Raw genomic sequence first — 9,708 nt, 5'->3', positions numbered from 1 at the left:
TTGAATGTCAGGAACCGCCTAATGAGCTGTCACTCACAACCAAGGTTCGCACTTTTCACCTCACCTATCTCATTTTTTGATCCCTATACACGATTGTCTTAACTTATAAGACTGTTCTGTATGTCTGTACGCTATCTCGACCTTTGATAGAAACCAGAATTGATAAAGTTGTAGTTAAATTATGGCAAAAAAATGGGTTAAACCTCAGACTCGGAAGTCGAATCGAAAAGTGGACTTTGTTCTCCACAAAATGAAATTTTTTGGATGTTTTTCGAGCTAAAATGATTCAAAATTTATGTATTAAAGTAGTCAATACTCTAGGAATAAAGGTTGAAGTATTATTTTCAACAGCATTGAACAAAATTCAAGGCTCTGATTTAGCCTTCGAAAGGACAGGTGAGAGCCTTGAATTCTCCTTTGTTTAGCTTCTAGAATTCGAAAAATCTTTATGATTTCTTGAATTTATAATTTTTGCTGCTTCGTTCTTTAAAATTCGCCGAGATAAATCGGAAAAAAATGAAGTTTTACGCCTGTAAATGATAAAATGTTAGACTTTCTTAAACAAATTTTGTAAAAAATGAAATTTTTAGAGCGTAAATTGCTAAAATATATAAATTCGGGTCGATTTATATACATAACCTTTTAAGCCATACACATGCAACATTCGAAGATCCTATTTGAGCCTTGAAAAGGAGAGACGAAGTGAGATTTTTCAATAAGTTTTTCGGAAATTAGAAAAATGTATAGTTTCTTGTAAAATTTATATACTTTTGACTTGATTTTATACTTTAAAATCCTTAAAAATTTTCCAAAAATATCAAATTTACCCGTTCTTTTTAGTCAAAAGGATTTTTAAAGGTTTTAGGAGATGCTCCAGAGGTTTACGAGAATAGGAAATATTTTCAACTGTCTCACACAATTGCATATTAAAAGTTTTCCTTTAAAAAATGGCATAAAATTAATCCAAAATCCTGCAAAAACATTATGAAAGAGCGTGAGACTACTTTTTTTGATTGATTTGTAACTTTATGGACCTTCTTTAGACTTATTTATTTATTATTTCGGAAGATTTTACGGGGTTTTTTTCATTATTTTACCTTTCTTCTATTCAATTGCATATTTAAAAGGTATAAAAAGTAATCCCAGAAACCTCCAAAATTATGAAAATTCCTGCTTATTTTGAATGTTTTCAGCGATTTTACAGCCTTTCTAAATGCAGTTTTTGGAGATTTACTCAATTAGTTGTTAAAAAGGCATAAATCATTCAAAAAAAGGCCTAAATTTCCATCTTTGGCATTTTTCCACCTTCTACTGGTGGAAAAATGCCAAAGATTTCGAACCCACCCACGCAATTGGTATCAAAAAACATCGATTTTAATGAAAATTTGAGCTCGAAATACTGTTTTTTAGATGAAAAAAACATTTAGACGAATAGAAGGCAATAAAAAACCACGTTGTCTTATCTAGTTATTAGATAATTTATAATTATAATAATCGAGAAACGATTAGTTAACACGACAACCTCCCATCATATCAACAGGTGTTGCTCGTCTGCGGTCGTAAACAGCACCTTTAAAGCGAGTGCACATGTCAAGAATGAGCCAAAACCAGTTTGACAATCAGAAACACAACAAGAAAAATGAATTAAATAATAAAAAAAAGAAAGAACACACACTACTACACACAAACGTACCTGATGACCTCCGGGGAAGGCTGCGCCTGTGTCGATACTTTTAGGTACCATTCCATCATGCTTAGCGGCAATTTTACATCATCGAACTTCCCCCCTATCTCTCTCCGCTCGCGCCGACCCCCCTCAGTACAATTTATAAGATTAAAATAAAAAAAAGGGGGGTGAATTCGTGATTGATTTTTGCAACTGTACTGATTTTTGTAAGGCGTTGGTTCCATTTACGAATCGAATAGGAAATCCATTTTTGGGTGGGTCTCGATGCTCGGAGACAACGCCCTAGCTTTAAGGGGGGACGAAAGACGAAAGGGAAAAGGCTTTCGACTTCGTAGCAAGTGCTAGGAGGTGACGTCTCATGCCAATATCTCTCTTCCATTGTTAGGATTTATTGTCATCTTTTCTTTATGGGGTCCGATATACGTGACGTACATAAAGGCGACTCTAATCCTGTGCCTTTTTTTTAACACTGCTATGTACTCAATACTCTTTTTTTTTTCTTACAAGTTGTGGGGTTGTTAGCTTTATTGTACACGCATTTTCTTGTCCTAAACTTTTTGTTTTTAGTGTAACTACCTTCGAAGTTACCCCCTCAAACTTTTGTATTTTTTGTAAATATTAAATTGACGTGTGCAACTCTCACCCTTTCTTAACCGTTCGTCTGTAAGTCGAAGGGGTAATTTAAGTACTCCTCAAACTTTTGTATACACACTGAAGTGTTTGCCCTGTCTAAATCCTTCAACTATAAATTAACTCACGTTTGATCCCGCTTTAAACTGAAAATTTTAAAAAACCACCCCCTTAATCGCGAGTTTTTATATAAAATTCCCCAACTCTAAACCCCTTTCTTAATTTATGCGCAAAATAAACCCACATCAACTCTTCTACACCAAGAAACACAGCAGGGTTGGAAGCACAGAAGGTCCTGTCCACCCCCGTTCGGCTGGAAGGTGGATAGGATGGAAAAACCCCCTATTTAGGGGGGTAGAGTATGTAAGAATTTCTTTTACGACAGTCGGGTCTCGTCGATATCAGCCTCGGAGCACACGAAATAACATTAAACACGAGTGTGTAATAGCCGCAACAACATTTCTAACAACCATTTCGTGATATCTGGCAGTTTATCTAAAGTGATGTGAACTTACCCGACCTGTTTAGTTGAATCGGCCAGACGAACAAGGTTGACATGACGTGTCAATCAATGAACAATGCTTGATGGGTCAATTCGTTATCATTTGTTATCGGTTTGATCAATCTCTAGACGTACAATGCACCTAATCAATTTTGATAGGAATTTCTCCTACAGAAGGTCCTTTCAATTATTTCCGTATGTCGGTTATTATCCTTAATTACTGCACGAATTTTTTTACTTTCTTCTCCACAAAAGCCCTTTATTTTTAAGGTTTAGAAGGACCTTTTATACGGTTAAGTTTAATAATAAAAAGGAGTCTATAAAGCCTTCGAGAACAAGGCCTTCTGATCTAGCAGTGTAGGTTATCTGGAAGCTCTACAATTGACCAATCTTGTACCAATCTAAGCCCTTTTTATTGTAAATTAATATACAAATATATAATAAAAAAGTGTCTAGATTTATTCTAACTCCGTATTTAGTGAAGGTTTACGAGTGTTTCGCTCGTTATAACCGTTACATAGGGCCTTCTATATTATTAAATTCTCGTAGAAGGGTCTAAAATAAACTTTTTTTTTTTTACTATAATCTTTGTGAGAACTAGCATCTAGATGGAAGGAACAGAGGGAAACCTATATTCCTTCCACTGTTCTCTTACAATTCAACGTTTTAAAAGGGCCTAGATGAGTTTTAATTATACTATTATAGAGCTTCGCCTTGTACTGGAAGAGTTTATGCGTGGTCCCACTAACAATGAAGAAAAATCCGACGTAGGCCCTTTTATACCATTAAATTGTAATAAAAAAAGGGAGCTTAGGACGACTAACTAAAGAATAAAGTCCTCATTTTATTGCTGTAAACCCTTCTAACAAGAATAAACAATATATGAAAGCCAGAGGAACCTAGGTGGAACGAACGGAGGGAAAACCTCCAACTCGATTTGATTTGCAATCTCGTTCGATTTAGAGGAGCCAGAATTGGTTTTTAAACAGGCAAACACAGCAATCACTCATATTAATGCGGAATTTCTTTCTAGAGATAACATCGATACCCTTCAGGCACACGCTACAGAAAAGAATATCGTCGTAAAAGTTTACTAACAATTTACCTTTTCTATGCCGTATAAATTTGCATTAATTTTATTATACGACAGAATATTCTACAATACAATTATATACTTATATATTAAATTATCATACAAAATGATTAAAACAGGTTGAGAACGGGTTAAAGCCCTTATATTCTCTTCTAGACTCGACCCATTTTTCTACGATTCTTTTCAGTTTCTGAGAAGAAGAGGACCACGTTAGGCATTCTTCCACACGTCCAGACAACCGAGACGTACAGTACCAATATTTTTAAAAGATGGAATATGTTAGAACGTAGCTGCATTTATATTTTAAGTCTCTCTCTCAGAAAATGCAATTCTTCTCCTCATCTTTTATTGATACTGTCTAAAAATGTTCCTTATATATTCTTTCAGAATTGGATTTCTAGCTTTTAGAATGATTAAAAATATTTTAAAAAAGGAAAAAAAATGAATTTCTCTCAACTGAATTTATTACTTTTTGCTATAGAAACTCGAGAGATTAATTGGTTTCATTTATGACTTAGCAGCATCAGAGGACCTTCAGAGCATTTTTGACCTTGAATTCACTGCTCATAATTTTAAATTAAGTTTCAAATATCTAAAAATAGTTTATTTTTTCATAAATTTAATTAAATTTTTAGCACAATTTAAATTGTTTCGACAATTAAAGTGTCTTAATTGGTGGCTCAACCGAGAATCCCTTGGTGTTTGCAAAAAATGGAGCACCGCTAAAGGAGTGTTTAGAAGTGTTTCCTTCTGTTAACAACCTAAAAATTGGTTATTAATGAAGGAAAGCATAAAATTTTTTAGAATTTTGACAGTTTTTTCTGTCGAATTTAACATCTTTCAAGATCAAGATGATCCCAATATTTGAAAAGAAAAATTGAAGAAAGTGGGAGAAGACATTTAACAAGATTTACGACAACCTGTTGGAGACGGAATTCGCACGTGTTCATTTAGTTTACGTGATTTGGATAAGGGTCGAATTTCCTTGATTTATTCTCACCCCGGTCAAGAATTGACATCGTCTCGATCCTCTTCACAGTTGGAAGACGATCGTTCCTCGACAGCTAGACATGTTTGCTCTTTTTTTCTTTCTCTTTCTCTTTATAAATGGTTGTATAATTTCTAAAGAAAAGATAATATTCTTTATATTTTCATGGGCGTAGAAGTCGAATTATGATTTACATCAACGTATGCAAAGTGGTTTTCGGATAGTAAGCGGTGTTGAGGAGGGTTGAAAATGCTCATTGCTCTCCTTTTCTATCAAAATTATTAACATAACAAAGTCAAAAGGGGGAAAAATAATTTACTAGGAAATTAATCAGGAGAGCTTTTGACAAAATTTTCATATTTTCCTTATTTACACGTTCCCAAATGCAATCCACTCATCAATAATCCAACTCGCTGTTAAGTGATTCCTTTTTTTTAAATAAAATTCTCTGTAATCAGTATTAATTAAAGTTTAAAAAATACGATTAAAACTTTATAAATTTATTATTTTTTTCAAAGATTTATCGTAAGTTTTAATCGTCACGATAGAACGGCACAAACCTGTTCGTGACGATTAAAAAAGTAGAATAAAGCAATTTAAAATAATTGGAACATCAATTTTCTTCATCATTCCACATTTTAAGATCCACAATTTCGCTTTTACTTATCAAGAATTATCAAAATAAAGCGATGTTTTTAATGGGGTGAAATAATATTGAAGCCTTAGTAACGAGATAATAAAATTGGTCATCGCGAATGACCAGAAAATTATCCATTCTAAATTGTTTCGCTTCCACCCCCACTTTTTATGGATGGAAATGCAGACAAATTTAGTGACGGAACCATCCATTTATGTACACGTTAAAGGACCCAATGACTCCGAAGAGATTTGGCAATTCGACTCACGAACGATGCACTTAAGAAGAATTTTTATATCGTAATTCTATCTGACAAGAAGATGGTCAGTTGGAGTCATTAGCATGGCTTCACTCCCCTCATCAAAAGACAAGTGGATTTCTTTATGCGCGCGCTTAATAATGGTCCCAGACTGGTGTGGAACCTTCCCTGTTTAATGGAACTGATAAGGCTCTTCCAATGACTCTTATCCGGTTGTTGTTTCCGGTGTTTCGAGCTACTTAATCATGCACCTTTTTTTTGTATGTAGACGTGGTGATGAGTAACAAAAGGTTTGAGGCAGACGGAAGTGGACAAATTAATCAAAATTTATTAATGATGCGTTTTTTAAGAGGAGGGTGACCATTTTTTAAGCTTTAAACTGTTTTTCTTCAATTATTTTTAGGGTGAGGTACTCTAAAAACACCCCCTTTAGTATCTTTTGTGAAATTTTAGTATGGAAATGAAAATTTTGAATATAGATGAAGGCGAAAATTCTCAAGGAGGGGTGCTCTATAAAACTTCTAATTTTCACGCTGTTTATTTTCTTAGTGTGGGAAAGTTGGGGGTGACAAAGCAAGGTTGATAGAAATTACATCGCAGGTACAGGTCCTGTTCTGAGAGGGAGGGAGCGAGATGACCATGTCCCGACGGTGTGTGTGGTTATTGTTAGTGAGTTAGGAGTAATCCGACACCGTGTACCCTCCCTCCACTTCCTGGCTTCCCTCCTACCCGCGGGGGTGAAGGAAAGACAAACGACATCTGGGATCTCTTGGCGGGAAGAAGTTTCGATTCGCTTTTTACACTTTATTTGTGCTTCGAATCGTGTCTCGTGTACCACAATACTACACTGATTACTAACCTCAACTATTATTTTCTGAGTATTGTTAAGGGTCAAAATGGAATGTGGCATTCGACCCCTCGTCAAGTAAGTGTTTGACATTACTAAAGGATAGGTAGATCCTCAAGAATTTCGCTACTTTCTCACCCTCCATCTTCATAACACACTGCTATATCAGCTAAAGATTCATAACGTGGAGGATGTGAAGTGTTCCTTATTGCAAAAACACCACATTTAAACACTTGTAAAGGTTCAATTTTACGTAGAAAAATAGGTAGAGCGACACAGATATTCAAGAATCCTGTTACTTTGCCATTATACACCTTCATAATACAAAGTTGTAGTGCTCGTTTATCAGCTAGTTTCGTAATTTGGGGGATATGAAGTGTTTTATGTTGTAAAAATTCACATCCAAAACACAATTATAAGTAGAAGGATGGATAGAAAGACTCGAATATTCAAGATTTTTTCTATTTTCTCGCCCTACACAGAGTTATGCCACTTCTTCATCAACTAAATATTCATAGTTTAGGGGATGAGAAGTGTTTTATCATATAAAACACTTCATATTTTAACAAACGGGAAGCTTCAATTTTATGTTTTTATATCAGAATCATCAACTAGACTACGAAAGGCTGTTAAATCCCCCACTTAGACAAAGAGCTCTTCTTTGCTTTCCCATGGAACAACGGTTTCTTCAGCTGCTTTTCCTAACGAAAAGCAAATGAAGTAGGCATTAACACCTGTAAAAACAACCCCCAAAAGAGGATATTCGTTGTTGTTACCACTTCTATAATCAAAGATTTATTCAACGAAGGAGCAAATTAACTCATTCTTTGAATGGAAGTAAATTAATTTGTCAGCGATATTTATTTATTTAAAGTTCGAGAAGAGGCGAAGAAATTATATTTAATTTAAATAAATATAAATTCGTGTTATCGGTTTTAATTCTTTAATTAAAATTCTTCATCTTAGAAATTAAAAATTTAAATATAAGATATCGAATTTTAAATATTTTTATTTTTAAACCATTCTTGGAAGATTATATTCGTGAGTTTTATTAGGGGTTTTTTCCCGTATTTAATTCGCTTCTAAATATAAATAAAAGGTAGAAGGGGGTAAAAGTTTACTTGACAAATGCGAAGGAGGGTCACAAAAATTGATAAGTTAAATAAGTGTAACCTAACTTCTAACGAAGATAAGAGGAAATTTGAGCTTATAAATGTAGAAAAATCTTATTGTAGAGGAAAAAAAATGACAAATTGAGATATTTGAGACTATTTTTCTACTTTTTTATGAATTTTATTCCATCTTTCGGCTATAAAATAGTACAAGTTGAGCCTCGAAAATTGCCTTCTATAATTCTTCTCGGCGTTAATTGCAATCAAAAATAATTTTAATATTTTAAAGTAAATATATCTTCCAGATGAATTAATAAATATTTTAATTTATTAACTTGGCCTGTGAGTCATAGAAAGACTCTTGATCTTACAATATCTGAAGCACTTCTATGGCTCATAATTCTATAAGAATCTTTATAACTTTATATGATAAAGCAGGCCTTTTATGAGCTAAGTTTAATTTAAATAATAGAGAAAAATGCAGAAAATCTCATTTGAAGACAGCATTTTAGTGTAGACAGGAGTTTTCTATATTTATAAGCTTTTTTTTTCCTATTATTTTTATTAAGTTTGACTCATTTATAATGCATATAAACTTATAAAGCAAAAATCTGCAGAACTATGAGCCATAGAAAGACTCCTGAATTCAACATCCAGAACTCTTCTGTTGGGTCACGATGCTGTAAATTCTTGGTTTGTAACTTTATAAACGTTGTAAATGAGCCAAATTTAATTTTAAAAAATAATATAAAACGAGTTTATAAATGCAGTAAACTCCAAACTTCAGGTAGAGCTGCAGCAAAGGGTAAAAGTAAGATATATGTCGGAGAGATTCGACACGAATTCTCTATACTTTTTCAGTGTTTTAGTCTTAATTTAAGTACAGAATCTAATAAACACAGCATTTATTTTCTCATAATCGTCCAGAAATGATTATTTAAAGAAATCCATCAAGTAAAAAACACACCTTTAGAAGCGAAACTAACATTAAACTTCGCTTAAACCCAACTGTACGTTTCCCAATGGTTTAGGAGGCCCCGCCTTTGTATCCCCGACCAATGAATTATTAAATAGACTTATATGTACAAGTTTCTAGTTACTGACGAACACGCAACTCACGCACGAGGCATAAGTGGGCCCTTCTAACATCGAACGATTACGTTACCCACGGTCGAGAATCGATAGGAGGACACGTGATCGCATTCGTGACAAGCGCAGCGTATCCTACTCACGCCCCTTTACTTGCGATAGGTGCTGGTGATCCATTCATCACCGACGAGATTTAATATCTACTTAAACTAGCGGCTCTTCTGCAGATGCAGATAGAACAGGGGGAGTGAGTTATCTGTTGAGGTGATGGAAGCGATTTTTTTCAACTCGTGTCATTTGGAATGCGTTATCGACGACGTTACTTAAATAATTTCCTTACTTTCCCTTTCACACTAGCTTCTACGGTGTGGTAGATAAGCCACACTCGCACCGAAATCAGATAAATTAACACCTTTCCACCCCTATAAACATCTGTAAATTATCGTAATTGTGGTTAAAATAACGCTTAGAAAATATTCTAGATGATATTTTTTCCAGCCAACAACCATCCAGACAAGCTAAACTTTCTATTTTTATTTGTTTTTGGCACCGCTATTGAGATATTTTGTCACATCACATCAGCGATGTGAATGAAGCGAGGCCAATGCAACCAAGCCAAAACATTCAACAGAAACGATCATTTAAATTAAAATTAAGACAAAAACAACCCGCAAAAAATAAAAAAGGGTTTACTTTTGGCTTCTAAACACTCGAAAGAATCATTTTAGTAAAGCGTTTAGGTTATAACTCCGTCCGTCCGTCTGTCAGGTCACCAAGAGTCTCATCGATTTGGAGATCTCCTTTATACGGTTCCATAATAAAAATCCAATTTTAAAATAAATAGGATCATAAAAAATTGATATC

Source organism: Centruroides vittatus, unplaced genomic scaffold (assembly GCF_030686945.1).
Source record: "Centruroides vittatus isolate TY-2023 unplaced genomic scaffold, ASM3068694v2 contig_1051, whole genome shotgun sequence".
Classification (NCBI taxonomy): domain Eukaryota; kingdom Metazoa; phylum Arthropoda; class Arachnida; order Scorpiones; family Buthidae; genus Centruroides; species Centruroides vittatus.
The sequence above is the reverse complement of the archived record's forward strand: the minus strand, read 5'-3'. Positions refer to the sequence as shown.